The following is a 6,862-nucleotide window of genomic DNA, read 5'->3' on the forward strand; positions in this document are numbered from 1 at the left end:
TCAGCGCGTCTGTACCGGTGCTGCAACGGGAGGGTCGGGCGGCGACGCTCTCACTGCCGGGCCAGGAGGAGGCCGCCCGGCTCCCTCACGCTAGAAGGGAGCGGGTGACCAGAGGTTTTCAGAGACGCCAAAGTTTTGCCAGGTCAGCCCGGCGCCTGCGTGGCCCACTGCGGGACCTTTGCGCCCAGCCGCCGCGCCACCCTATCCCTGTCCCGCCCCTGCCCCAGCCTGGCTGGCCAGGAAGGGACCTGCTCGGGGATACCTGCTCGGAACCCCAGGCTGAGGACGCACCTCCCTTGCTTGAAAGTGGGAGAAGGGGGTGCCTTTAGGAAAGCAGGGTACTCAGGATCCTGCCTCTCCCGTGCTCCCCACTTTCCCTGCCTTAATCTTACCAGCAGCTCCCTGAACTTCCCACTCTCTCTGGCCCCTTATCTTGAGCTGCTTTACCTCTCTTCTCTGTCGTCAACCCCACTCTAATGGCCTTCCCTGGTCCGGCTACGGGCTGCATGTCTGACCCGTTCGGAGACTGTGAGCTCCCGAGGGCAGGAACCAGGTCTGCCTTCTTCCTGCTGCTGTCCCAGAAGTCCTGGGAGGGGCTCAGTCCTTGAAGGCGTGAATGGATGAATGAATGAGCGCCCCCCTCTCTCTCATTTCTGGTCTAGGAATCAGGAGTGTAGGTTCCTGCTCGGCTTCAGCACTGACTCTGGGAGACCTTGACCCAGTTCCATTCCCTGGCAGGGTCTTCTTTCCTGTGAGATAGAGCCAGTCACTGGGGTGGCTTGACAAGTGCAGAGGAGGCCTCCTCCTGTAGCCAAGGAACTTGCCCAGGGCCCTCGGGGCCTTGGGCCCTCTTGGGCTCCATATCAGCTGACTGGGCCTGGCTGCCAGGAAGGGTGCTGGCTGCAGCCCCACCAGGAGCAACAGCAGAGTGGACACACAGCCCAGAGTGGCTGAGCCGCCTCTGCAGTCCCGCTGTGACCTTTGCTTGGGAGACACAAAGGCCCCTTGTCCAGCCTCCTGCGCCTATTGTCTAAGCTGGGCCACGCACCTTCCAGGGACCTAAGTATCCTCATAGCCCAAGTTATAGGGCCTAGGCCTTCAGGTTCCAGTGTGGGGAAGACCCTTTAGGCACTGGAACTCCAGCCAACCCCCTCTTTCTCTCCCCTCTTCGAAAACTTCAAACCTTATACTGTCACTGCCATTTAGCCCAGGAGAAACAAGTTTCTTTGATGCCAAGTTGAGGACCCAGGCTTGACCTTAGCCTTCAGCGGGCTAATCTGGTTGGTGGCCTGCCCAGGGCTCTGCCCCTGCTCTGGCCCAATTCCCTTACTTTACAGCTGAGGAAACTGCATTCCTGAGGCATACAGTGTTTCAGCTACCACACAGGTGACTTAGTGAGGCCTGAGGAGCAGAGGAAGGGGCCTAGTCCTTGAACCCCATAGCCTTGGGTTTAGATTCCAGTCTTGCCTCACCCGTCCTATGACTCCTCTCTGAGCCTGAGTTTCCTGTTTTGCAAAAGGGAGTAATATTGATCTCTCACTTGCTGGCCTGTCTTAAATTTTTTGAGAAAGGGCCTCGCTCTGTCACTCAGGCCAGAGTGCAGTGGCATGATCACGGCACACTACAGTCTCTATCTCCCAGGCCCAAGGGATCCTCCCACCTCAGCCTCCCAAGTAGCTGGGACTACAGGCACACGCCACCATGCTGGGCTAATTTGTAAATTTTTTGTAGAGATGGGGTCTCCCTGTGTTGACCAGGCTGGTCTCAAACTCCTGGGTCCAAGCAGTCCTCCTGCCTCGGCCTCCCAAAGTGCTGGGATTCCAGGCATAAGCCCCTGCACCCTATCCTTAAATTCTTTTTTTCAGGGTTTTATTCATCATCCCAAGCTGTCTGGGCTCAAGGCATTAGTATCCCATGTAATGAGGGCCTAGAAGTTTCGTCTCCTGACATCCTCCCCAGGCAGTCCCATCGATGGGTTTCAGAGGTCATCAAGTCCAGCAGGCTTCAAATCTCCCAACAGAGTCCCCCTTACCTGGGGCTGCCTGGGGAACCCCCATCCCACTTCAACTTGAGCACCTTCGCTTTTGTATTTTTATTTATTTATATTTCCTGGTAAGAATTTGTTGCAAACACATGGAAGATTTTGTGGCTGAAGTAATGTAAAACCATCGACCAAACCGGAAATTGAGACACAGCCAGCGTCACACAACAGGCCATCCGAAAGGCTGGAATAGCATCGAGGGAGTCTCCCTGGAACCGAGCAGCCAAGGCAGGCTAATGGTGAAGGCCCAGCCACAGTAATGGTCCCCTGGAGGTGGGTAATGGAGCCATGGGGGCGGAGGGAGGGCTCCATTAGCAGTAGCAGGTCAGGAGGGGAAGGGCAAAGTTCCAGCCTCGGCTTCTCCCATGTATTAGGAGGCTTCCTGTCTCTCCAGCCCTGAGGAGGTATTTGGCTCATTCAGGCCTTTTCATCCTCCTTCTCTCCACTTCTCTCATTGCCCCTGGGAAAACTTGCTCTGAAAATGCATGCTGGGGATGGAGCCCCTGCCCTGGCCCAGGCTCCAATCCCCCCTTCCCAGGCTACAGTGGTGTCTCTGTTGCCCCTTGATGCCATACCCTGCCTTACACTCTCTGGTGGCTCCACCATCCTCTGGATAAAGCCTAGCTCTCTAGCCTGCCACTCCAGCCTCCCTGCCTCTCTGCCTCACCTCTCACCTCTGACCAGCCTCCTGTTGCCACTTGCTGCTCCCTCTGCCCGCAGCGCCCCCTGCTCCTGGCTCCCCACCATGGGTCGTCGAAGACCCAGGCCAGGTGCCCCACCACTTACCATGCTGTTATCACTATCACTGCCTGTCTCCCCCTCTAACAGGGATCACTCTGAGAGCAGAGCCAGGGTCCATTCTGTTCACAATGAAATGGCCAACACCTAGCACTGTTCCTGAATAATTTTTCTTTTTTTTTTTTTGAGATGGAGTCCTGCTCTGTCACCCATGCTGGAGTGCAGTGGCCTGATCTCGGCTCACTGCAACCTCTGCCTCCTGGGTTCAAGCGATTCTCCTGCCTCAGCCTCCCAAGTAGCTGGAATTACAGGTGTGCACCACCACGCCTTGCTAATTTTTGTATTTTTAGTAGAGACAGGGTTTCACCATGTTGGCCGGTTGGTCTTGAACTCCTGGCCTCAAGCGATCCACCCCCCCTCGGCCTCCCAAAGTGCTGGGATTACAGGCGTGAGCCACCACACCTGACCCCTGTCCCTGAACATTTGTCACAACATATTTCTTATGAGTGAATGAGTAAGAACTCTATTTTAGTGGTCACCTTCTTTGTGCTTCATTAAGTTTAAGGTATCTCGCTTAATCTTCTCCAGAACCCTGTGAGATAGGCATTATTTTATTCTCATGTGACATGTAGAGAAACTGAGGTTCAGAAAGGGGAAGCAAATGTCCAAAGCCACACAGTGAATCTGCGGTGGGTCTTCTGGCCCCGAAACTGCAGCCTGATGGGAAGGAAGGCCCTGCTGAGTTCCCAGAGTTATGGCTGGGTCATGGCATTGGGACCCACACTGGCAGCTCCAGTTACACAGGGTTGGGCCGGCTCTAGCAGCATTGTCTTACTTGCTCCCTGAACTGCTGCATTGGCCTGCACCATCCTCCCTTCCCTTGCCAGCCGGGAACTGTGCTCCTCAGGTTTCCTGGGCAGGGTCCAGGGCTCTGATGCCAAACGCAGCCTGGAAGCTCTGGCTCTCGGCATGCCAGGATGCGGGCACCCAAGTGCCCTGCACCCGGGATGCAGGAAGCTTAGTCCAGGCCTGGGCATGCCTCTGTTCCATCTCCCCTTAAGCAGGACCAGCTACTTAATCTGCAGGACCCAGGGCAAAATGAAAATGTGGGCCCCTCATTCAAAAATTAAGAATTTCCAACAAAAGAATGAAAAAATAAGGAAAAATTAAAAATTTCAAGATGGCGATGGCAGAGTATTTAACACTTCAAAGCATGGCCCTTACTGTCCAGGTCTCATGCCCACGAAGTCAGCCCTGTCGTCAGGCCTTGGTTTCCTTGTCTGTCAAGTGGGAGAATGGTAGCCACTGGCCAAAAGGGTGAGGGTGAGAATGAGGTGGGAGCTGGCGGTAGGAGGTCCAGTGAATAGCATGAGGATGAGGTAAGGGTCTCTGAGTTCATGATTTGTTATCTGGGTCTCAGCACTGGGTGGCAGACCAAACTCCTTGCCAGGAGTTTGATTGCTTACAACAGCTCTTTTTCACAGAACCAAAAAACTAAAAATTCATGAAGCAAAATAACTTGCTCAGGGTCACACAGAGACTCAGTGGCGGAAGCCAAGATCAGAGTTCTGGCCTGGCTCTCTGCGAAGCTGGTGCTTTTTGTGACCCAGGCAGGAGAAAGAGAAGGGCAGGAGGGACGTGGGATGGGGACAGGCTGCTCAGGACAAAGGGGGCCACTGTGCAGACACAAAGACCTGACCACAGAGGCCCCTGTGGGGGCTGGGACAGACAAATGAATGGAGCTGTGTGACTCTATCTGTGGTGACTGGGGTAGCTGCCAGGAGCTGCCTCCTAGACCCTACCTGGTCGTGATGAGGGTTGGGGAGGGTGTTGGCCTGCAGGAACCAGGAAATGGGTCAGGGAGGAGAAACAGACTCAGAGATGGGCACCTTCCCCACTCCCCAGGCCTCTGACCCCATCTCCCCCTAGCTCCTCCTGGACAGCCTGCCAGCTTATGGAATCTCCCACAAACCATCCACCACCCCACATTCCTCCATCTCAGTGAGGGTGAGGCTCAGGCAACTCACTGTCTGGCAGTCCCAGCCTCACAATACTTCTGACCCTTCCCCATCACCGGTGGCAGGATGAAGCATATGCCCTCGGTGCAGTGTCCTTCAGGGCCCTGTGTGACCTACCCTGCTGACTTTTCTTCACTCACCTGTCCCCACTCCTCCTCTGCCTCCCACGCTGCAGTCACATGGAACATCCCACCATTCTCCAAACACTCTGTCCTTCCACACACACGCCCCCATGTTGGCTCATGCTTTTCCTTCTTCCTGGGGGGCTGTTTCCCCTGCTCCAGTAGGCTGAAATCCCATTTCTCCTCCATGAACCAGCTCAAATGCCACCTCCACTAGCCGGCTTTCCTCCATGCCCACAGCTGGGTTTAGCTTCGCTCATTAACCTGTTAATCTACAAATGTTGGGTTCACCCACTCTAGCGGTGCTCCTCCCACACTGGCTTGTGTTGTAGTTGTTCGAATCCGCAAAGCCTACCTGGAAGAGGGGGCCTTTGAGCTGGGCCTTACAGGGCAGGTGGACTTCACTAGTGAATGTCAGTGGTAAGAAGTGACAGGAGCTCAAAGAATCAGGGATATCAGCCCTATCTCCAAAATTTTATCTGCATCAACCAGGTTGCTGAGTTCAAATAGCAAGGAGTCTATAGTTCAGAATGGCAGGAGTTGAGTGTGCAGGGACATTTTCAAGGGATAAAGTTAAGAGCTTCACCAGGGCCAAGCCACGAAGGGGTTTATAGTGCCATACTAAGGAATTTTTTTGCTTGCTTGTTTAAAACACATTTGAATTTATTTCTTAGCTCTATAGTTTACTAAGTAACTAAGTTCTGGCTTTTATCTTTACTATTTTCTCCCTCTTAATTACCTTGGGTAGCTTTTCTGTTCTTTTTCTACAAGCTTATTGAAGTGAATACTTAGGCTGGGCGCGGTGGCTCATGCCTGTAATCCCAGCACTTTAGGAGGCCGAGGTGGGTGGATCACTTGAGGCCAGGAGTTTGACTGGCCTGGCCAACATGATGAAACCCCATCCCTACTAAAAATACAAAAATTAGCCAGGCATGGTGGCACACGCTTGTAATTCCAGCTACTCGGGAGGCTGAGGCATGAGAATCACTTGAACCCAGGAGTTGGAGGTTGCAGTGAGCCAAGATCATGCCGCTGTACCCCAGCCTGGGCGACAGAGCAAGACTCTGTCTCAAAATAAATAAATAAATAAATAAATAAATGTGAATACTTATTTTGTTGTCATTCTTTTTCAATAATGTAAGCATTTTTAAGGCTATCATTTCCCTCTGAATTCAGCTTTGTCCATGTTACATACATTTTGATATGTAAAGCTTTCTTTATCATTGTTTTATAACTAGTAGTAATTGAATTTGTAATTACTCTTTGACACAACCAAAAGTCTTTTTAGGGGAATATTTAGGTTTTGGAGTTCTTTTTATTGCTTAACCATGTTATGAGGTTCTAGTTTTGTTGCAGGTATGTGGGGGAAGAAAGGTTAAATTCTGTAAAGAAAGGGTAAAGTCTGTAGTTGCTGAATATTTTATTTTTTAGAATTTACTTTTTATGCATTCCATGGATATTTTTAAAGGAGATGTGTGTTTTCTTTTTATAGATTCACCTCTTGATATTTTATTTGCCTAGTTGTACTATATACATAACACACATATATAATATTGAAAAATAATTTTCTCTTTATTTTTTCTTCCTCCCTTCCTTCCTTTCTTTCTTTCATTCTTTCGTTTCCTTCCTTCCTTTCCTTTTCTTTTGTTTTCTCCTTCCTTCCTTCCTCTCTCTCTCTTCTTTCTTTCTTTTTTCTACATTCTCTCTCTCCTTTCTTCTTTCTTTCTTTCTTTCTTTCTTTCTTTCTTCTTTCTTTCTTTCTCTCCTCTTTTTTGAGACAAGGTCTTGCTCTGTTGACCAGCCCAGCTCATTGCAGCCTCGGCTTCCCAGGCTCAGGTGATCCTCCCAGCTCAGCCTCCCAGCTGGGACTACAGGCTGGTGCCACCACACTGAGCTAATTTTTTATATTTTTAGTAGAGATGAGATTTCACCATATTGCCCAG

The sequence above is a fragment of the Nomascus leucogenys genome, chromosome 15 (assembly GCF_006542625.1).
Source record: "Nomascus leucogenys isolate Asia chromosome 15, Asia_NLE_v1, whole genome shotgun sequence".
In the NCBI taxonomy this organism is placed as follows: Eukaryota; Metazoa; Chordata; class Mammalia; order Primates; family Hylobatidae; genus Nomascus; species Nomascus leucogenys.